Source organism: Stomoxys calcitrans, chromosome 5 (genome assembly GCF_963082655.1).
Source record: "Stomoxys calcitrans chromosome 5, idStoCalc2.1, whole genome shotgun sequence".
Lineage (NCBI taxonomy): Eukaryota > Metazoa > Arthropoda > Insecta > Diptera > Muscidae > Stomoxys > Stomoxys calcitrans.
The window spans coordinates 21,822,414-21,845,578 of record NC_081556.1 but is presented as its reverse complement, the minus strand read 5'-3'; positions in this window follow the sequence as shown (position 1 = coordinate 21,845,578).

Below are 23,165 nucleotides of genomic sequence, written 5' to 3'. Positions count from 1 at the left end.
TTTGAAAATTATTTTCTTTTTTTGTACAAAATCCCTGAAAATTTGTTTGGATACATCATATTTTTCTGATAACCAGCCAACGCAGATGTTTATTAACTGTGATCTTTATTCAGTTTTATTTATTCCTGTATTGAAAGAACGTTACGTTCTCTTTCTTTTTTAGTTGGAGCCTTTTTCGAATAAACACCTTGACCGATTAACTTTAAATTACAGCTTGAATGTAAATTGATACTCAACTCAAACACAAAATAAAAAGGGGAATCCCAGAATTTTACATAAAAAATTTGATTGGTGCACGTATAATAGAGGACAGTACGGTAAACCAGTAACCCAGTAATTGAGATAAACAACGGTTAATATAGGTTGAAAACCAAAAGCACAGCACGCCGGTTAACAGGGGTTACAGCCCGGATAATAGAGGTTCAACTGTATATTAAAAGCCTTGGAGGCACTATATGTCCTTTATTTACAATTACAGTATAGGTTAGGTTAGGTTTAAGTGGCAGTCTGATGTCAATCTCACTTAGACTTTTCGTCCATTGTGATATCACAACCTACCGTTGAACCATCCCGATCACTTTAAAAAGCCCAATAACTTGCGGATCCGCTAAATCAGACAGGTTCTCAAAAAGAAATGAGAACCTAAAGTGGAACTCCTTCTAGCTGCTAGTGCGGGACACATACACAGAAGGTGTTCTATAGTCTCTTCCTCTTCGATGTCCTCACAGCTTCTGCATAAGTCGTTGCTGGCAACCTTTAGTCCCTCAGCATGTTTTCCGATTAGACAGCGACCTGTCATGACGAACACAATGATTGAGACGTTTGTTCTAGCCAATGATAGCTAGGCAGTAGACCTCTTCAAGTCTAGATTAGGCCCCATAGTTTTGGAATGCTCATAGACCCCTCTTTGCGACCACCCCAAAACCCACCTGGTCGTTTAGAGTATATTAAATATATTACAATAAAACATGACCAATAGTAAACTGTTCAGTGTGAACATAGGGCATCAACAAGCCCTCTTCATCGAGCCGTAACGTTTGCCAAAGCCTTGGCTTGATCCCACGATATATGGGTTGATTCCAACTCTATTTTCCTACAGCGGATCCATGTGTTTTTCGAGCGTCCCCTCCCTCGCTGCGGGTTTCAGTCTCGCTATATCATGTGCCCCAACCAAGTCCATATTTCCTTCCGAATTTCTAAATCGACAGGGGTAGGGTTTGTTCTTATTTGCAATTCTTCATTTGAAATACGTTTTGGCCAGAAAATTCGAAGTATTTGTCGTACTTTGCTTGCACTTTATGAATAGTCGCTTGTGCCAAGCTCCAAGTTGTACAACCTTATAATAAAACAGATTTTACACTACTGTTGAAGATCCTGACTTTTGTATTATGTGAGATGTCATTGCATCTACAAACATTGTTAGTGCCAAGCTCAAGTATATTTGTGTATATTTTTATAGGGGAATTTTGTGCATCCAATAAAGAGCCTTCTTGCTCAGAAATCAACCAATCTATCGCCATTGTCATTCCTGGTATCGCGAAGTCTTTGCATTTCCATGATTGATCGTAGATTATATTATTGCCCACCTTGACCTTAAAATCCCCCATAACAAGTTTAATGTCTCCTTTTGGTAGACAGCATGTCACTGAGTCGGGTTGGGAAATGGATTGATCCTTTGTTTCGTCGTCATCTGGGTCGGTTGACGCGTAGCATTGTACGATGGATATTTTGCCGTCATGATGCGTTCGGACATAACATTATATTGTATGATGGAAGTGCTCGCTTTACTTTCGACGACAGTAAAAGGCCGACCCCATTTATTCGGTAGATTTCATTTCCTGAAGAAGTGAGTTGGTGACCGCCTTGAAGATCCATAGTTCCGGATTTCGGCCATCGTACTTCACTTAAACCGATGATGTCTTGGCTGTAGTATGACATTTCGTTCTGGACTTTGTAAAGTGTCGATGTTCTGAGAGAGTTCTGACGTTTCATGTTCCAATCATGAACCGTGTTCTGAATCTATAGGTCGCCATCGCGGGGTCGTCAGTTCCATTCTTTCTGGTAAATGTTTCTGTAATCGTGTTTTTTTTTAGATGGATGGCGAATTGGGCCATCGCAACGATGCCAGAGCTGGGGCTGCCCGCGATTTACTAGGCTGGGCTTTCTTGATGGTGAATCTTCTGAAGATCTGCCACCGTTGATCATTTCCCTTGGCCACCGTTGACCATTTTCCTTGGTACGACACTATTGTACGCAAGCGGGACACCCCCTGCTTATGCTAACTTGTTGGTTCGCCCCGTCATATCTGATAAGCTTTTCCCAATCAACATCTGGGGAGATGTCCGATGGTAGAAGTAGTACGGAACTTCGCACGGAATGATACCTATTACTGTATTCTTAATTTCTTCCAGATTTTCTTATAATGATTATCAAATTGCTTCATAGTCATTAACTTCCAATGACTTTCACTTTGATAATTGACTTTTCCTTCTATATTACCCACAGTTAAATGCAATATTTACACTTTCTTAGTATAAAAAAATACTAGTTTCTGAGGCCGGAGTCTCAAAAAAAAAAAATGTTTCTCTAAATAAAGCCCTCTAGAACTACAATCAAAGCATCTTCAATTCTTTGTAAACAACTCAAACAAGGGTCGTATTAATCAACAAGAGAGTTATGTACTCTTTTCTTTGGTTTGTACTTCACAGGAAGAAAAGAATGAACTAAACTTTTTTCATAAGTTTTCTTTTCTACGTTATCGCATTATTCCATTTCATGTAGCCAAACGTTAGGCAATGTCAGAAAAAAAAACGGAAGCACACAAACATCAAAAGATGTGCAGTGAAATCAATCGTAAATTAATTTCTCAACTCTTTCATCCAAAGAATTCAATTGCATAAAAAGGACTTTGAAAAAGTTTGTAAAAAGTGTACATCAAAAAATTTGTTTAAGTAGAGGATAGTTCCAAAGAACTCAAACTTAATTCAATTGAGCATTTGAGTTGATAAAAAAGTTTTAGTTTTCATATCTCGCTTGCAGTCCATTTAATTTGACAATGTAGATTGACCCAGATAGATTGAAGATGAATAAAAAAAGTCACATATGATTTTTTGTATATACAAATGTTTGAACTGTATAGTAAAATGAGGGGTAAGGGAATTTTTAATTTTTAAGGTAATAAAGGGTTTTCCAGTATGGGTTGTTATTTTGATATTTAAAGAAAAATTGAATTTCCCGATATAAATCATGGAATTTCATAATAAAGCAAAAAAACATGCCGTTAATAATGAAAAGTACATCTGCCTAATCTCCACCACGAACATATCCTTTTCATTAACTTTTCCATTATAAAATTGCAAAGTGGCTGCCCTATGTCCTTAAAAGCCTCATGAACTCTATCTTTGAGGTGCTAAAGCGACGTTGGGCTCTTGGCGTACACCTTATCTTTCAAGTGGCAGAATCCGCAAGGCGTTAAATTACAAGATTTCGGTGGGCAATTGTGATCACCTCTTCCAGACATAACACGGTCGGAAACTTTTCCCGTAAAAGAGCAACGTTTTCGTTGCTTGTATGGCATATAGCGTTGTCTTAAGGCCAGAATGAGCGCATTGAGATTTGATTTGGAGTGTCACGTTGCAAAAATGCAATTTTGCATAAAAATTCCACCAAAGCAACGCCAAAAGTAAAAAAAAATCAACTTTGACGCTTGAAACCGAGCATTATTCGGTGTTGCCGCACTTGAAGTAGAGTTTTTGGTAGTCAAAATCACCTCTTCCAGACATAACACAGCCAGAAACTTTCCTGTAAAAGAGCAACGGTTTCGTTGCCAAAACAGAATGAGCGCGTTGAGCTTTGGTTTGGAGCGCCGCGTTGCGAAAGTGTAGCTCTGTGCACAAATTCCACCAAAGCAACGCCAAAAGTTAAAAAAAAAAATCAACTTTGATGCTTGAAACCGAACATCATTAGGTGCTGCCGCACTTGCAGTACTGTTTTTGGTCGTCAAAGTTAAACATTGTTTAACCTTTTCGAGTTGCTTTTTTAACATTTGTTTGCAGATTTGTATTTTTCAACTCTACGCTCCTCAACGCGTTCATTCTGTTTAGGCCTTTAGTGAAAGTAAACCTTTTCCAGATTAATACCATCTAATGACGAAAGGCAAATATCAGGCGGAATCTACAATATAATACCCTACACTCATAGAAAAAGTCTGCTGAAATAAGCAAACACTATCTGCTAAATATGGAGGCCACCGTAGTGCAGAGGTTAGCATGTCCGCCTATGACGCTGAACGCATGGGTTCGAATCCTAGCGAGACCATCGGAAAAAATTTTCAGCGGTGGTTTTCCCCTCCTAATGCTGGCAACATTTGCGAGCTACTATGCCATGTAAAACTTCTCTCCAAAGAGGTGTCGCACCGCGGCACGCCGTTCGGACTCGGCTAAACTTGAATCGGACTGCACTCGTTGATATGTGAGAAGTTTGCCCCTGTTTCTTAGTGGAATTTTCATGGACGAAATTTGCAATTTGCAACGATGGAGTAACATACTCTGCGCGCACATTAAAAATGCAACGCTACAAACAAATCCGACAAAAAAAGAGTAAAAGTTAAAACAAGTAAGAGCGTGCTAAGTTCGTCCAGGCCGAATCTTATATACCCTCCACGATTGATCGCATTTGTCGAGTTCTATGCGCAGTATCTCTTTTTAGATAGAATATTGAGTAGGAACTTTTATACTATTGGAGCAGTAGCAAATTATAGTCCAATTTGGACCATAAATGAATGCTGAACATTGTAGAAGTCATTGTGTAATATTTCAGTTCATTCGAATAAGAATTGCGCCTTGTAGGGGTTCAAGAAGCAAAATCGGGAGATAGGTTTACATGGGAGCTGTGTCAAGCTATTGATCGGTTCAGACCATATTAGATACGTATGTTGAAGGTCATGAGAGAAGCCGTTGTACAAAATTTCGTCCAAATCGGATGAGAATTGCGCCCTCTAGAGGCTCAAGAAGTCAAGAAGCCAGATCGGTTTATATGGCAGCTACATCAGGTTCTATACCGATTTACGCCATACTTAGCACAGTTATTGGAAATCATAACAAAACACCTCATGGAAAATTTCTGCCAAATCGAATGAGAATTGCGCGCTCTATTGGCTCAAGTAGTCAAGATCCAAGATCGGTTTATATGACAGCTATACTAGATTATGAACCGATTTAAATCATACTTATCACAGTTGTTGAAAGTGATACTAAAACACTACGTGCAAAATTTCAGTTAAATCGGACGAGGATTGCTCCCTCTAGAGGCTCCAGAAGTCAAGACCCAAGATCGGTTTATATGGCAGCTATATCAAAACATGGACCGATTAAAACCATACTTAGCGTAATTGTTGGAAGTGCTACCCAAACACCACTTGAAAAATTTCAGTCAAATCGGAAGAGAATTGTGCCCTCTAGAGGCTCAAGAAGTCAAGACCCATGATCGGTTTATATGGCAGCTATATCAAAACTTCAACCGATGTAAACCATACTTAGCGTAGTTGTTGGAAGTGATACCAAAACACCACGTGATAAATTTTAGTCAAATCGGAAGAGAATTGCGCCCCCTAGAGGCTCAAGAAGTCAAGACCCAAGATCGGTTTATATGGCAGCTATATCAAAACATGGATCGATTTGGCCCATTTACAATACCAACCGACCTACACTAATAAGAAGTATTTGTACAAAATTCCAAGCGGCTAGCTTTACTCCTTCGAAAGTTGGCGTGCTTTCGACAGACAGACGGACGGACGGACATGGCTAGATCGACTTAAAATGACATGAAGATCAAGAATATATATATACTTTATGGGGTCTTAGACGCATATTTCGAGGTGATACAAACAGAATGACGAAATTAGTATACCCCCATCCTACGGTGGAGGGTATAAAAATGTTTAACATTGAAGCCTAAAAACACTACTTCACGTATGGCAACAAAGAATGATGTTCGAGTTCATTCTTCAAAGTTCAAAATTCTTTAACCTTTGCGCGTCGCTTTTGTGGGATTTGTTTGCAGAGTTGCATTGCTATGCGTGCCCATAGTATTTTACTCCACCTTAAGGACTAAAGCATAACAGGATGGATTAAAACATCCATAAAGATCAGCAGGCGAATATCATTTCCAAACTTCTAACACATAGTCTTAGTATAGTATTTTGCTCTAAATTATAGGAAATATATAAAATTATTATTCATCTGCGTACAATAACCGAATCCCTTCCAAGTTGCCCATTTTTTATAAGAGATTACTAAATTGGCCATTGTATTAAACACTAACTTCTAGTTCACTATGGCCAATGACAAAAAAGTCTTCTCTGTTGCATTTTAGCTTCTAAGGGTTTAGAAAATTATCTGCTCATATGTCTTGTGACCAAAAATAACAAAAAAAAAAGAAAGAAGGAAGAAGATAAAACAAACACATTACCAAAACAACTTTAGGACTCGAGTTGAGTAATACTTTGTATATCATTCATTCATTGATTGTTGATGTTGGTTTTGTTGTTGTTGTTACTGCTGTCAAACTTTTTCGAAACTATTTCGCTTGGTTGTTGTAAATTCTTGCTATCTTCCATGAGGTTACTGCTGTTGCTGCTGTGGCTTTACAACATTACTCCATAGTCAGTCATTGAATATTACAAATAAGGACAAAAAAGACATAAATAGTTAAAACTTTAACTCGTTGCACAATAAGAACTCAAATGTGTTGCATACCAGCTAAGTTCATTTGGTTGGCAAACAGACAGACACGGACAGGGCCATCGTCCACTCTGCTCTTCCTTGGACTCTTGAAGTCAGCGAGTTTAGTTAAATTTGCCTTATTTCCCAAACACCCAAAGCAGTCGATTGTAAATGAAAACTTTACCTTACTCGGGGGGGTTTGATAGGCACATTGTGTTGTGTGTGTGTGCATGTATGTATGGCTAAATGTGGATACATTTATGTTTGTGTGTCCTTCTACTCTTGTTCTTCTTTGGATTTCCGTCGACTGACAAGTTATCAGTTGGCCAGGAAAAATATTGCATGCTTTTATTCAATGTTTCATCCGACGTGCCTCTGTCTACCTTCCTGACGAACTTTGTGTGTGTGTTAAAACTGCTGCTGGCGCACATCGATCCCCCCCACTTCGCCACTTTGACAGTCCTTCTTGGGGCAATTGTTGGGTGCAAGCTGCTTGTATTCGACGACTATACCATTTTGAGTTTTCCTTCTGTTAATGTCAGTAGTTTATAGCCTTTATTGTATTTTGTGACGGAATTGCTGTTTTGTTTCATATATAGTCATAGCACTGTGGGATAAATTGTGCTATTATTTCAATGATTTAGGAAATGACAAAGACAATGAATTTTTATCAGTCCCTGGGTTCTCAATGTAAACCCCCAGGCCCACTCTGTCCTCTAGCTTTGATCCATTCGTGTAACATGACTTTCCAGATGGCAATACTAGGGTTCCGTCAATCCAAGACTGTGCCGATGGCAGCAGTGCCTCGCACTCGACTTCAAGGTTCATCTCAGGTATCCGATCGGAAACCTCTTCCCTTCCTTACAGGTTTCCTATCGTCGCCTCCATTATACCGCGATGGTATGAGTTGCTCCCATCCTTAATCCATTCTCCCATCGCCTTAAGTCTCATAGCCGCAGTGGCTGCCTCACACATAATCTGTACATCAATGAGTCGGATATCTAGCGAATAGCCTCCAGTGTCCTAGTAGGCATCGTCCTCATCCCTTCGTCTATGCCAAGACAACATGTTTTCTGAACCTGTTGTATGGTACTTATGTTGCACTTTTTCTCCATAGCAGTCCACCAAACTACTAAGGCGTAAGTAGGTATTGGTCTAATCACGTTCCTGTAGAGCCAGTCAGGCCCATTTCGAGCCTAAGGCCCGTCTACATTGTACCCAACATCTATGAACCTTCTCAGTACGATCCTGAATGTGACACTTTCAATTCAGTTTCCTGTTCAAGATCACACCTAAGTATTTAACCTTGTCAGATATCGAAATCGTTTCGTTGAGGAAAGGTGGTGCGTTAAATTGTCCCACCTTCGTCTTCCTCGTGAACAGGCATATTTCAGTCTTCTCTGGGTTAACATCGAGACCTCTGGGTCTAGCGCAGTCATATGCCATATGCAAGACCCTTTCGGCCCTTCTGCGTAGCTCGTTCGGATCCTTACCCCTTAGAAGTATTATAACATCGTCTGCGTAGCAGACGTGTTCAAATCCCTTCTTAGTCAACATCCGTAATAGGTCATTTATGGTGGTCACCCATAGGAGAGGCGATAAAATGCCCCCCTGTTGCGTTCCTTGTGCCACTTTCTCCCTTATATTTATTCCATGGGACACACAATTTAACCACCTGTTCCTTAGCATATGGTTTATACAGTCTCAAAGGACCGGGTCCACCCGGTACTGGTCTAAAGATTGGATCAGTGTGTCGGTCCGCACATTGTTAAAAGCCCCCTCGATGTCAATGCATACCTCCGTACGTTTTAGCATCGAAGCATTCTTCTATTTTTATACACAACCTCGTGCAGGGCAGTTTCCACCTACCTTCCCTTGACATAGGCATGCTGTTTGTATTTGAGCAGTTTGCTGGATGTCCTACTCTTTATCATGGTGTCCACAATATGTTCCATGGTTTTGGGTAGAAAGGACATAAGGCTTATAGGTCTGTAGGCCTTTGGTGCCGCATAACTTACCTTGCCGGGCTTGGGTATAAACACCACCCTTGCCTCTTGCCAGACTTTCGCAGTATATACAAGTCCTAGGCACGCTGTGAAAATTTTGGCCATAAGAGGCGCCAGATTGTCTGCCTCTTTCTGTAGTAACGCCGGAAATATTCCATCAGGTCCGGGTGACTTAAATGGTTTGAAGCTCCTCAAGGATTCCTTCACCATAAATTCCGTAATTATAAACCTTCGATCAACGTCATTATTCCTTCTTGTTTCCTTTCAGTAATAGCCTCGTCTTCTCACGATCTGGATCCCTCCATAGGATTTTCGACGTCCTACCGACCGTTTCGCTGTTTCACAATGTTGCATACGCATTTGTCGCCCACTCCCTTAACTCGGACTGCGTCGACCAGAAAGTCTTCGGGTTAACCAAGTTTATTGACGGTAGTCCTTTGGCCTCCACCGCCAAATCTTCTGCCCTTTCATTTCCCCTTACTCCGTTATGGCCAGGCACCATCATTATTCCAAGATTCCGGTGTCTCCGTGAGTCCCTTTGTATCCTGTGGAAAATGGGTTTTCCTCAAAAGCCTCAACATGTTCTCCGTTGTCTCTGCTCTCACTCCCATGTCGTCTACTAAAGTTTCAGTTTGGACATGGGTTTTTGAGAGAAACTTTTTTATCTTGGCGGCGTCATTATCGCTATCGACCTGTTTGTAGAAATGCTTTCAGGAGACACGTTTTGCCGTTCTGGTTATCTTATCCCAATAAACGTCCACTTCTTTACGACGTGCTCTGTTAAAAAGTCTGCGGACCTCTTTCCCAATATTGCGAATCTCCCCGGTCATCCAAGGCTTTTCTTGGGCTGATTTTCTTTCCCGTAGAGGACAGCTATCTTGGAAGGACCCCACCAGTGCAGTCGTAATCCTGTTGACATTTTCTTCAATGTCTTCTATGCTTGGACAATCGAAATTATCTTGCCCAAGTCTTCTTCTGAGTAGCCTTCCGAATTTTGTCCAACTTATTGCGAAAGCTTATCGTATGCGGCGCTGGCCGTGCTATTCTAAACCTAATGTAGGGATGTTCAGAGAAAGAGTGTTCCATGGAGACCCTTCAATCCTGAACCTCACCGAATAGATTTTCCGAACATATCGTCACATCTAATATTTCCTCCCTAATCCTATTAACAAAGGTAGCTATTAGGTCGTTAGAATTCAAGAACTCTGCCAGGGCTTGGCCCCGCTTATTAGTGTTGGTACTACCCCACGAAATGTGGTTTAGAGTTCGAATCTCACCCTATTAGTACCTCGTTTCCTGTCTGTTTTGCTTTCCTCACCAGTCGTTGCAGCTCCGAAGTGGGTGGCGGTGTTGGAGAGTCGAAAGGCAGATAAAGTGATGCCAGATATGCTGCACCGTCTCCCTGTCTCACCACTGTTGCATCCGACGTTGACAACTCTGGGGAAAATAAAAATTTAAAATTTTTATGACAAATAACGCAGGTCCTCGGCCGAGTACCAGTGTTAGCATAGAATAATTGGTAGTTGATATGGTTCAGTGCAGAAACATTGTTCCGGGTTGTCCATGGCTCCTGAATTAAGGCAATATGAATCTTGCTCTTGCTGATTTTCTCAATCAGAGCATGTGTAGCAGTCTCGCCTCCGTTGGAGACTTATCTGGATTATCTCAATCATTGGCCCTCCAGTAAATGGGCATCTTGGGAGTAGGTGATGATCTCATCGTCTGCTTCCTTTATGTTAGTTTAGTTTGAAAAGAGGGTGCGGATATTAATCACCCCCATGCCACTATGGAAACCTAAGCCAGTAATACTATAATGAAATGTTATACTGATTCAACATTGCCCCATTGTGCAGATCTATACCTTTGGTGATGATGCCAATGCCGATGCATTTTGTCACTGGCTGCTGTTGCTTACCTACCGCTATTCTTGCAGTTGATGTTGCTATTGCTGCTGTTCCTATTGACTAATAACGGAAAGCAATTAGTCAACTCAACTTTGTCTAAATGGCATGAATGCCAGTTAATGTCAATTGTTCTACAACGTGATATGGTGGCATGAACACGTGATAAAATATTTACCACACGTGCAACAACACCGAACGTACTCTATCATCAACAACAAAAGAAGAAGGTAAAACCCCAATAGCAACTGCAACAGCGATGACAAAGACAACAGCAACAGCAACATCATCAGATGCCGAAACGAATTCAACAAAATGCCTTCAATTCCAGCAAAGGGTTCAACAACACTGCAGCGACATGGCAATGTCCCTAACCATTGCGGACTTGGCTTTTGTCTAGTTTAAACAGTTGCAACAAAACAATATGGAGTAATAGAATAAGAAAATTGCTAAAACAGATAAACAGACTGACTCGACGACCTATCGACATGATATCCTAGAGGAAAACTATACAACACATTTAGTGGTGAATGAGACAGCTACCATTGCTGATGTTGTTGCTAATTTTCTATTGCATTTCTATATATAGCCACTTTGGGCAAGCAGAAGTTTTGGACAAGGTAAAACCCTCCTTAAATAGGAACACGGGTTAAATGGCAAGTAGTCAACTTGAAATTTTAATTAACAAATTTAAAATTTTGTGCTTTAAGTGAGACAAATTTTATAGAACCACAGTTGTGGATGCTATAAATGAAGCAAAGGGTTTAAATTTTCGAGTTAAGTTCTGGGGTGAGGAAAATTCTTAGCCAGGGTGATAGTATCACGGGCATAGACTTTTTGAGCCAAACTTTTTATGACTTTTTTTTATAATGAAAAGGACCCCATTAGACCGTCCCATGATATAAAGGAGACAACTTTTGCAAATGGATAAACGCATACCCTCCATTTTTTTCTTTTGATCCCAATAAGCAAAATATTATGCTCTTCGGTTAACGATAACCCATGCCGCCACGACTTGCAAAATTGTGGTGCTTTCTAAGATATTCAGTTTCAGTTTATTAGGATGTGTATTACACACGGCTCAAGAAATACAATAGGATTATCAGAGTGGCAAAACGTGCCTCCTGGAAGCTTTTTTTCAAACAGGTCGATAGCGTTTATGACGCAGCCAAGTCGAAAAAGTTTCTCTCAAAAACCCCTGTCCAAACTAAAACTTTAGTAGACGACATGCGAGTGAAAGCAGAAACAACGGAGGACATGTTGAGGCTTTTGAGGAAAACCCATTTTCCACAGGTACGACGGGACTAACGGAGATACCGGAATCTTGGAATAATGACGTTCATCGAAAGTAAATAATTACGAAATTTATGGTGAAGGAATCCTTGAAGAGATTCAAACCATTTAAGTCACCCGGACCTAGAGGATTATTTCCGGCGTTACTACAGAAAGAGGCAGACTAGCTGGTGCCTCATCTAGCCATTATTTTCATAGCGTGCATAGGACTTGCATATACTCCGAAAGCCTGTCAGGAGGCAAGGCAAGTAATGCTACACCAAAGGCCTACAGACCCATGAGCCTTACGTTCTTTCTACTCAAAACCAAAACCAGGACATCCAGCGAACTGCTCAAGTACAACAGCATGCATATGTCAAGGGAAGGTCGGTGGAGACTGCCCTGCACGAGGTTGTGCATAAAATAGAAGAATTCTTCGATGCCAAAACGTACACCCTGGCGTTATGCATTGCTATCGCGGGGGCTTTTTAGCAATGTGCGGACCGACACACTGATCCAATCCTTAGACCTGTACCGGGTGGACCCGGTCTTTAGAGACTGGATAAACCATATGCAAAGTAAAAGACCCATAAGCCTTACGTTCTTTCTTCTCAAAACCAAAACCAGGACATCCAGCGAACTGCTCAAATACAACAGCAAGCCTATGTCAAATGAAGGTCGGTGGAGACTGCCCTTCGAAGCCAAAACGTACACCCTGGCGGTGTGCATTCACATCGAGGGGACTTCTAACAATGTGCGGACCAGCACACTGATCCAATCCTTGGACCAGGACCGGGTGAACCCGGTCCGTAGTGACTGAATAAACCATATGCTAAGGAACAGGTGGATAAATTGTGTGTCCCATGGCATAAATATAAGAAAGAATGTGGCACAAGGCTCGCCACAGGGGGGCATTTTATCGCCACTCCTATGGGTGAACACCATAAATGACCTATTACGGATGCTGACTGCTTATAATAATTCTTAGGGGTAAGGATCCGAACGAGCTATGCAAAATGACCGTAAGGGTCTTGTCATATGGCTTATGGCTGGGCTAGGCCCAGAGGTCTCAGAGGCAGTGCGATGAGGACCAAGCCTACTTGGACACTGGAGACTATTGTAGATATCCGAAAGGGTCTTGCATTTCTTATGACTGGGCTAGACCCAGAGGTCTCAATGTTAACCCTGAGAAGACTGAAATATACCTGTTCACGAGGAAGACGAAGGGGGGGCCAATTTAACGCATCAAGTTTCCTCAATAAGACTATTTCGATGTCTGACAAGGTCAAATACTTAGGTGTGATCTTGAACAGGAAACTAAATTGGAAGTGTCACATTCAGGATCGTACTGAGAAGGCTCACAGATGTTGGGCACTATGTAGACGGGCCATAAGCTCGAAATGGGGCCCGAATCCGATGATAGTCCACTGGAGCGAGATTAGACCAATACTTACATACGCCTCATTAGTTTGGTGAACTACTATGGAGAAAAAGTGCAACATAAGGACCATACAAAAGTTTCAGAGAACATGTTGTCTTGGCATAGGCAGTGCGATGAGGACTAAGCCTACTAGGACACTGGAGACTATTGTAGATATCCGAAAGGGTCTTGCATTTCTTATGACTGGGCTAGACCCAGAGGTCTCAATGTTAACCCAGAGAAGACTGAAATATGTCTGTTCACGAGGAAGACGAAGGTGGGCCAATTTAACGCACCACGTTTCCTCAATAAGACGATTTCGATATCTGACACGGTCAAATACTAAGGTGTGATCTTGGACAGGAAACTGAATTGGAAGTGTCACATTCAGGAGCGTACTAAGAAGCCTCACAGATTAGACCAATACTTACATACGCCTCATTAGTTTGGTGAACTGCTATGGAGAAAAAGTGCAACATAAGGACCATACAAAATTTTCAGAGAACATGTTGTCTTGGCATAGGCAATGCGATGAGGACCAAGCCTACTAGGACACTGGAGACTATTGTAGATATCCGAAAGGGTCTTGTATATGGCATATGACTGGGCCAGACTCAAAAGTCTCAATGTTAACCCAGAGAAGACTGAAATATGTCTATTCACGAGGAAGACGAGGGTGGGCCAATTTAAAACCACGTTTCCTCAATAAGACGATTTCGATATCTGACAAGGTCAAATACTAAGGTGTGATCTTGGATAGGAAACTGAATTTAAAGTGCCGCATTAAAGAGCGTACTGAGAAGGCTCACAGATGTTGGGCACTATGAAGACGGGCCGTAGGCTTGAAATGAGGTCTGAATCCGAGGATAGCCCACTGGCTCTACAGGAGCGTGATAAGACCAATACTTACTTACGCCTCAGTAGTTTGGTGGACTGCTATGGAGAAAAGTGCAACATAAGGACCATACAAAAGTTTCTGAGAACATGTTGTCTTGGTATAGGCATAGCGATGAGGACCAAGCCTATTAAGACACTGGAGACTATTTTAGATATCCGACCCATTGGCATACAGATTAAGTGTGAGGCAGCCAATGCGGCTATAAAACTTAAAGCGATGGGAGTATGGATTGAGGATGGGAGCAACATATACCATTGCGGTATAATCGAGGCGACGATAGGAAACCTGGAAGGAAGGGAAGAGATTTCCGATCGGATTCCTGAGATAAACCTTGAAGTCGAGTGCAAGGCACTGCTGCCATCAGCGCAGTCTTGGATTGACGGAACCCTAGTATTGCCATCTGGAAGATCATGTTACACGGATGGATCAAAGCTAGAGGACAGAGTAGGACTAGGGTCTACATTGAGAATCCAGGGACGGAGATTTGTTTCAGACTACCTGACCATAATACGGTCCTATAGGCGGAGATCCGGTCGATCACGGAATGCGTGAAGTGGTGTGGTGTTAAGGCGAGGAGGTCGAGTGTGAAGATCTTTAGCGACAGTAAAATTGCCATAAGGGCCATAACAACCAGGACGGTAAGGTCACGAACAGTCTTGCAGTGTAAGAAGGAGACTCTGAAGATGGCAAAATCCGCATCGTTTGGTTGCGGGGCCATAACGGAGAAAGGGGAGATGAAAGGGCAGACGATTTGGCGGTGAAGGCCAGGGGACTGCCGTCAATAAACTTTGTTAAGCCGAAGCCTTTCGGGTCGATGCAAACCGAGTTAAGGGAGTGGGCGACGAATGCGCATGCAATGCAACATTGTGGAACAACGGTCAGTAGGACGGCGAAAATCCTATGGGAGGATCCAGATCGTGAGAAGACGAGGCAGTTACTGAAAGGAAGCCAGAAGGAGGTCTGTATAGCTATTGGTATCATAACGGGACACATGGGACTACGAGCTCATTTATGTAAAATCTGTGCGGCAAGGGAAAATGATGAGACGTTGGAGCATTTCCTTTGTCATTGAACGGCTTTCGCTTCTAACATATACCCGCACTTAGGTGGGGACACAATACCAGACTTGAACAACTTAGGGGAGTGGTATTGAAAACAATTAAGGATTTCGTAAGTAGCAGGGAATTCCTAACTTAAAAATTTTCTTTTTAGAGATTACTTTATAGTTTTTAGAGCTCACACAGGCCGATTACTGGCTTAGGTGTATGCCCATAGTGGCATGTGGCGGATTAATATCTGCACCATATTTTAAACCTAACCTAAACATCTTGAAATTTTTTATTGAATTAATTTCAGATTCACTTAAAAACTGTTTGAATCGGTTAATCTTTTCATAGTATAATTTTTTTCTTTTGTTTGTCAAATGTTCATCAGTGTACATGTTTTTCTGTCCGTGTACTTCAAAACTCGTGTTGGAGGTTGTAGCCACTAACCAGTGTCACATCGTTTTTTCACTCTTTCTCTTCTTTCAAAGTACGGGGTCCCTCATACCCATGAAAGATGGCAACATTCGATCATCGTGCGTTATATACACAGAGGATATGGTGAGTAACTTGCCACCGCTCAGCTAAAGTAAACTCTAATATGAGTATTCACAACTCTGCGCCGAAATTTTGAGAATATAGTAATAACTCATTATTGTGCGAAATTTCCCCAATTTTAGAGTTTCTCGTTTTTTAATTCATTAAAACGCCCTGTATAAGCTTATTTAAATACTAAAATATTTGTTCCCTTCCGCACATCTGATTTCAGCTAAAGATAATACCTATTCTTTTAGGTTGAAAGATTGCTATCCGTTTACATTCCATGAAAAAGAAACTATACCAGTTTGCTGACTTCAAATTGCATTACGTTCAATCAACAATATTTATCTACTAAGAATAAACTTTAACAAAATATCAAAATTTTCGCCAGGATTTCCTTCCAGCGAACTTCCATTATGCTCTACTTAATATTCAGGTGCAAAGCACATGCTTCTCAGATTTTGCAAACTTTCTAAATATTTTGAGTGGGTAAAGGAACCAAGAAGAATTTTAACTTCCCAGTTGAAATGTTCATAAAATATTCCTTAGTTCACAGAAACTCCTTTGCTACGTAGTAGTTGAATGAATCTCTTGCAAGTTTTACATTTACATATGATTTTATCAAAAGTATGTCAGATTCACATTCAAAAGATATTTCATTTACGATACATTTGACTAATGCATCCACAGCACAGCCACACTCTCTCACACACACCACCGATGCAGAGATAGAACCTCAGTTTGTCAAAGATTTCGTTATGATAATTTAATTTGATTTCCCTTCTTTATTGAGTTCGAATTCAACTACCCACCGACACTGATGGCATGCCACCAGGGCGATTTATGTGCACAAGTAATAAATCAACATTTAATTTCGTTAATGTTTTCTACAAGCGCTGCAAGAAATGTAAAAAAAGGGAAATTTTTGCAAGAAACCCCAAGCAGCAACTGCAAGAAAAGGAAAACACATACTCGTAATTCGCTTATCTGACTTCTATGGAAAACAAATATCAAGAAATATGCTTGATTATCAAGGGATGATGGTAATGATGACGATGATGGGTGCTGAACCCTGGGTGGGAGGTGTATTGCAAATGTAGAATATATACAAAAATATTTACTAAAACCCTCGAGCGTTCTTTAAGTATAATTTAATAACTCATAACGAGCCAAATGCGTCAAATACTGTCGTCATCGTGTCTCTAACGGAAACAAAACAACGCAATAAGTTATCCTTAGTCAGAATGTTTTTGCACTGAGCAATGTTGCAGTGGAATAACCACAAATCCAGTAGAGGTAAGAAAGAAAACAATAGAGCAATTACTTCAACCACAATTCTGTGCTTCAAAATCGCTTAAATTCATAATAGACAAAAGGGAACGTTGCAACAAAAAAAACAAGTAAAAGCGTGCTAAGTTCGGCCGGGCCGAATCTTATATACCCTCCACCATGGATCGCATTTGTCGAGTTCTTTTCCCGGCATCTCTTCTTAGGCAAAACAGGATATAAGAAAAGATTTGATCTGCTATTATATCGATATCAAGATATGGTCCGGTTTGGTTCATAATAGACAAAAGGGAACGTTGCAACAAAAAAACAAGTAAAAGCGTGCTAAGTTCGGCCGGGCCGAATTTTATATACCACCATGGATCGCATTTGTCGAGTTCTTTTCCCGGCATCTCTTCTTAGGCAAAACAGGATATAAGAAAAGATTTGCTCTGCTATTAGAGCGATATCAAGATATGGTCCGGTTTGGAACACAATTAAATTATATGTTGGAGACCTGTGTAAAATGCCAGCCAATTCGAATAAGAATTGCGGCCTTTGGGGGCTCAAGAAGTAAAATAGAGAGATCGATTTATATGGGACCTGTATCGGGCTATAGACCGATTCAGACCATAATAAACACGTAAGTTGATGGCCATGAGAGAATCCGTCGTACAATTTCAGCCAAATCGGATAGGAATTGCGCCCTCTAGAAGCTCAAGAAGTCAAGTCCCCATATCTGTTTATATGACAGCTATATCAGGTTATGAGCCGATTTGAACCATACTTGGCACAGTTGTTGGATATCATAACAAAATACTACGTGCCAAAATTCATTCAAATCGGATGAGAATTGTGGCCTCTAGAGGCTCAAAAAGTCAAGACCCAAGATCGGTTTATATGACAGCTATATCAGTTATGAACCGTTTGGAACCATACTTGGCACAGTTGTTGGATATCATAACAAAATATGTCGTGCAAAATTTCATTCCAATCGGATAAGAATTGCGCACTCTAGAGGCTTAAGAAGTCAAGACCCCAGATCGGTTTATATGGCAGCTATATCAAAACATGGACCAATATGGCCCATTTACAATACCAACCGACCTACACTAATAAGAAGTATTTGTGCAAAATTTCAAGCGGCTAGCTTTACTCCTTCGGAAGTTAGCGTGCTTTCGACAGACAGACGGACGGACGGAAGGACGGACGTGCGGACGGACAGACGGACGGACATGGCTAGATCGACATAAAATGTCGCGACGATCAAGAATATATATACTTTATGGGGTCTCAGACAAATATTTCGAGTAGTTACAAACAGAATGACGAAATTAGTATACCCCCCATTCCTATGGTGAAGGGTATAAAAAGGACATGTAGTAACCTGCTAAGTTTGGCCGAGCCGAATCTTAGGCACCCATCACTCTGTTCATATAAGGATTAGTTACAACAAAAATCACATCAGCTAAAGATTGAGGCTTCTAGGGGTTCAAGAGTCATATCTAGGGATTGGTTTATATGAGGGTTTATGTATTTGCTCGTCTCGCCACAACGAGGGATACATGTGCGATCCCACAAAACCCATGGGGTAGGAACGCTGGGCCAGTATCCCGCCCCCGAAAAACTATGAAAAAAGATATAGTAAAAACGGTCCCCGCAACGTTGACGACCCACGCAAGCGAAAAAAGGGCCATGAATTGCGGATCTACACCTGGAATATCCGCACTCTCTATAGAGAAGGTGCAGTTTACACGCTGTCGGATGTATTAGAGAAGTACAAGGCAGATATTACCACCTTGCAGGATGTGTGATGGACTGGGAATGGCGTCATTACAACACCAAGAGGTGACGAACTATACTATAACTGCCATAACACGAGGCATAATTTTGGCTGTGGATTTGTGGTTATTCGTAGACTGAAACACCTTGTCTCTGGCTTTACTCCGGTGTATGAGAGGCTAGCTACAATGCGCACAAGAGCAAAATTCTTCAACATCAGCCTTATTTGTGTCCATGCCCCGAAGGAAGACAAGGACGAGCAGACCAAGGATATTTTCTACGATCGCCTAGAGAGAGAATATGACCGCTGCTCGCCCATGATATTAAAATCGTTCTGGGAGATTTTAATGCGAAGATAGGGAAGGAAGACATCTTTGGTCCAACAGTCGGAAGGTTTAGCCTCCACGAGAAAACGTCTAGTAAAGGGTTGAGGCTGATAGATTTCGCTGCGGCAAAAAACATGGTAGTAAGTAGCACCAGATTTCAACATAAAAATAAGAAAAATAAGATGAAAGGCATTCAACCAGCTTGTAAGATGTACGAACGATCTGTGGAGTGAATATAGATTCGGATCATTACCACGTAGTAAAAGTACGACTGACACTGCACGGAAGCTCGACATTGAAAAGCTGCAAACACAGCAGATGACAGCGACATACTCCGCTCGACGTGGTAATTGCGGTTAGGGGAAGTTTCCCAGCAACAACAAAGTGGACTACCGAAATTGGTCTAGGCATTAATCCGTGCAAGACAGAAGTAGTTCTTTTCAGCAGAAGATACAAGTTGCCTACAGTTGAACCTGTCTCCTTGTGAGGAGAGAATGTTCCATTTACAGAAAGCTCAAAATACCTGGGTATATTGCTGGACAGGAACTGAACTTCTAATCCAACATTTTGGAAAGGGTAAGAAAGGCCACTTTTGCCCTATACACCTGCAAGAGAACCATTGGCAAAAGTTGGGTATTTAGACCGCGTGTCATGCATTGGGTATATATTGCACTTTTCAGACCTATTATGCTTTATGATGTTGTGGTCTGGTGGACGGCGCTTCAAAAATCCACCTACTGCTCAATACTTAACCGGATCCAAAGGATGGCTTGTTTGTGCATCACAGCCGCACTGAGGACGACACCATCTGATGCACTGCATTTAATGCTACATCTTATGCCTGTGGACATTGTGGCTACAAAAATTGCAGCGACCACTGCCGTGAGGTTAAGAGAGCTTTCTCAATGATCATGTGGCAGCCACGGACACTGTGTTATACTGGATGCAATATCCGATGTTCTAGGCAGTGTGGTTTACACCCTTCCTGAGCCGCTTTTTGATAAAAAATACTTTACCACTATTCAAGATAGAACCGATTGGAACTACGGCAGCCATTAAATCCCTGGATAACGTATTTCTGAACACAAAAACCGCCCTCGACTGTCGCAGATCTCTCAACAGTTCAAAATTTACCTGTTCTGAGTGCCGGCCACAGAGATATCCCAGGGAATTCTAAAGCAGACGAGCTTTCAAGACTAGAAACTACCTTACACACTCCAGGGACACTGGAGTCTGTGGGTATGCCTCTAGCGGCATGTAAGCTTAGTTTTCAGGACCAGGCCCGAAGGGCAACGAATGATAGATGGTCTCAAAGAGGGGGCTGTGAGCACTCCAAAACTATGTGGCCTCATCTAGACTTGAAGAGGTCTACTGCTTTGCTGTCATTGCCTAGAACAGACGTCTCAATCATTATGTCCGTCATGACCGGTCACTGTCTAATCGGAAAACATGCTGAGAGACTAAAGGTTGCCAGCAACGACTTTTGCAAAAGCGGTAGGGAAATCGAGGAAAAAGAGACTATAGAACACCTTCTGTGTGTGTGTCCCGCACTAGCAGTTAGGAGGAGTTCCACTTTAGGTTTTCATTTCTTGGAGAACCTGTCTGATTTAGCGGATGTGAACATACGCAAGTTACTGGGCTTTTTAAAGCGATCTGGATGGTTCAACGATGGTAACTAGAAGGCATCTTCCTTCTTCTGTTCCTGTGGTATCACAATAGACAAAAAAAAACGGCTAAGTGAGTATGATGGCAGACTGCCACTTAAACCTAACCTAACCTACTCCACACGACCGAATCAACTGCTTGATCGAAGCACTCCTTGTTCCGATGATATAATGGTGCAGTGGCAAACCATTGTCCACTCTATAGAAAATGCAGCGAAATCCTCACTCCCCCAAGAAATTCTTGGTACGACCAAAAGTATCGAGATGCTATTGAAGCCAAGAATGCGGCATATAGAGCAACCCCGAAATCAGTAGCAACGCGCCAGATGAAGGAGAGTTATCGAGAGAAAAGCATAGAGGAAAAACGTCTATTCCGCAGAAAGAAAAAGTACATGCTTTCTACGTGAGTGTGAGCGAATTGACATAAATTGAGATGTGTAAATTCTATCAAAGAATTAAACACCAAAACGGTAGATCGATTTATCCAAACCCTATTGCGTTGTACATTGAAATCGGGCCAAAATACGAGATTACAAGATTTCTTTTCGGGAGATCGGTATGAAGGGTCCTATATCATGATATACGTCATGTTTGATTTATGCTGTGGAGTGATTTCAGCAAACAGACGGTCGAAAATGTCTAGATTCTCTCTGAATAATGACGATCTAGTACTTTTGTGATCTAGTGCGTTATTTGCTGTGTGACAAATGAAATGGCGAACTCTTCGGTAGTAGGTATAAAAACTAATTCCCAATTTTTTGTCTTGTAAAACATTTGTAGGTTTTGGTAGGGTTTGATAGGATTTCTCTTAAATTTTGGTAGGAAATAATTTTCTTGTGTGGCAATACTGATCACAACCTGTAAGATGTACTGTCAATTCCGTAAGGTATGCAGCTTTAATCTTCGCCCTTGTTAATAGCTAATGTTCTTAATTTCATTAGGAAATACACCACTTTGTATTGTATAAAAACTTTCACTTTCTTTAAAATATCTTGAAGCTCGGCTAAAGGATTTGTGGCCTTTTGATGAACTGATATATAGTTCATAAAAAGGCCACAAATCCTTATTGCGATACGCTCCATCCTATGATGGTGAATATAAAAATAAATTACTATTTCCTTTAGCTTATTACATAGTTCATTTGGTTAACAGCCCTTGCACTGAGTCTCTTATTAAGTTTAACACAGCATCGTTGCACTCAACTGATTGCCATGAAAAATATCATGTCATAACAGATTCTCATCTTGGTAAACCACTAGGGCATTTTCATTTAAATCTCATTTATTATTTGTTCATCATTTTTACACCATTTGTTGTCACAAATCATTTTAAGCATTGTTAAATAGTTGTTGACAGTTTGCCGCTGATATTTGCAAAAGATGATGATGATGATGATGATGATGAAGACGCCAAAGATAACTCTAAGAAATGCCAGGACAACAGCGACTATGAAGACTGCGACGTTGATTTTGAGTTGGATGATGACGGCAACGTTGTTGGTATCACTGCCAGCAAGCAAATACCACAATAACCAACTTTAATATTTTCCATGTCACAGTAAAAGCAAAAAAAAAATAACACAAGGATAAGGTTACTCTCTTCCCCTCGACGGCCCGTCGCTTGTTACTGTTATTGGTGGATTGTCGTCTGTTGCGACAACAGTGGCAAAAATTTTCGAGAATATCTTTCTATTCTTGTCGCTTTCTGACAACTTTTCCTATGCATTTGATTTAAGTGGTTTGAGGTTTTGTGTGACAAAATGTACTGCCATGCGTCGGCACATCCGACTAAGAGAACATCCATCTATGAATATGTAAGGAGAGATCAGAGGAGCATTTCTTTGCTTTTCAAAGTTGAATGACAAATATTAACAATGTGTTGCAATATGTCAAATATTTGAAATTTCGCCTCCGCTTAAACCACACTCACAGTGGCAGTATGCTCTACCGTGAGGAGGGGAGGTACTAGGATGGCTGAGAGGAGAAATCTAATTTGTAACCATCAGAGAAACTTTAGCGTTGAACTGTTATTTTGAATATTGAAATTTTGAGTGATGGATAGAAGGATGAATGGTTGGTTGAGAATATTACACTCTCAAATTGCATAAGTGATGTAAAGTTAATAAAAACAAAAATATGTTGTATGCCCTAAGGCACAGAAAAATATAATCAATTATGAAGGCACATATTTGGGAGGAACTGATAAAAAATTTTCACAGAATGGGAAGTATTTGATAGATTTTTTTTTTGTATATATATATACCCTACACTCATCGGAATTTGTTATTCAAAATACCAAAAACGTTTGACAAAGCAAAGCTCTGTT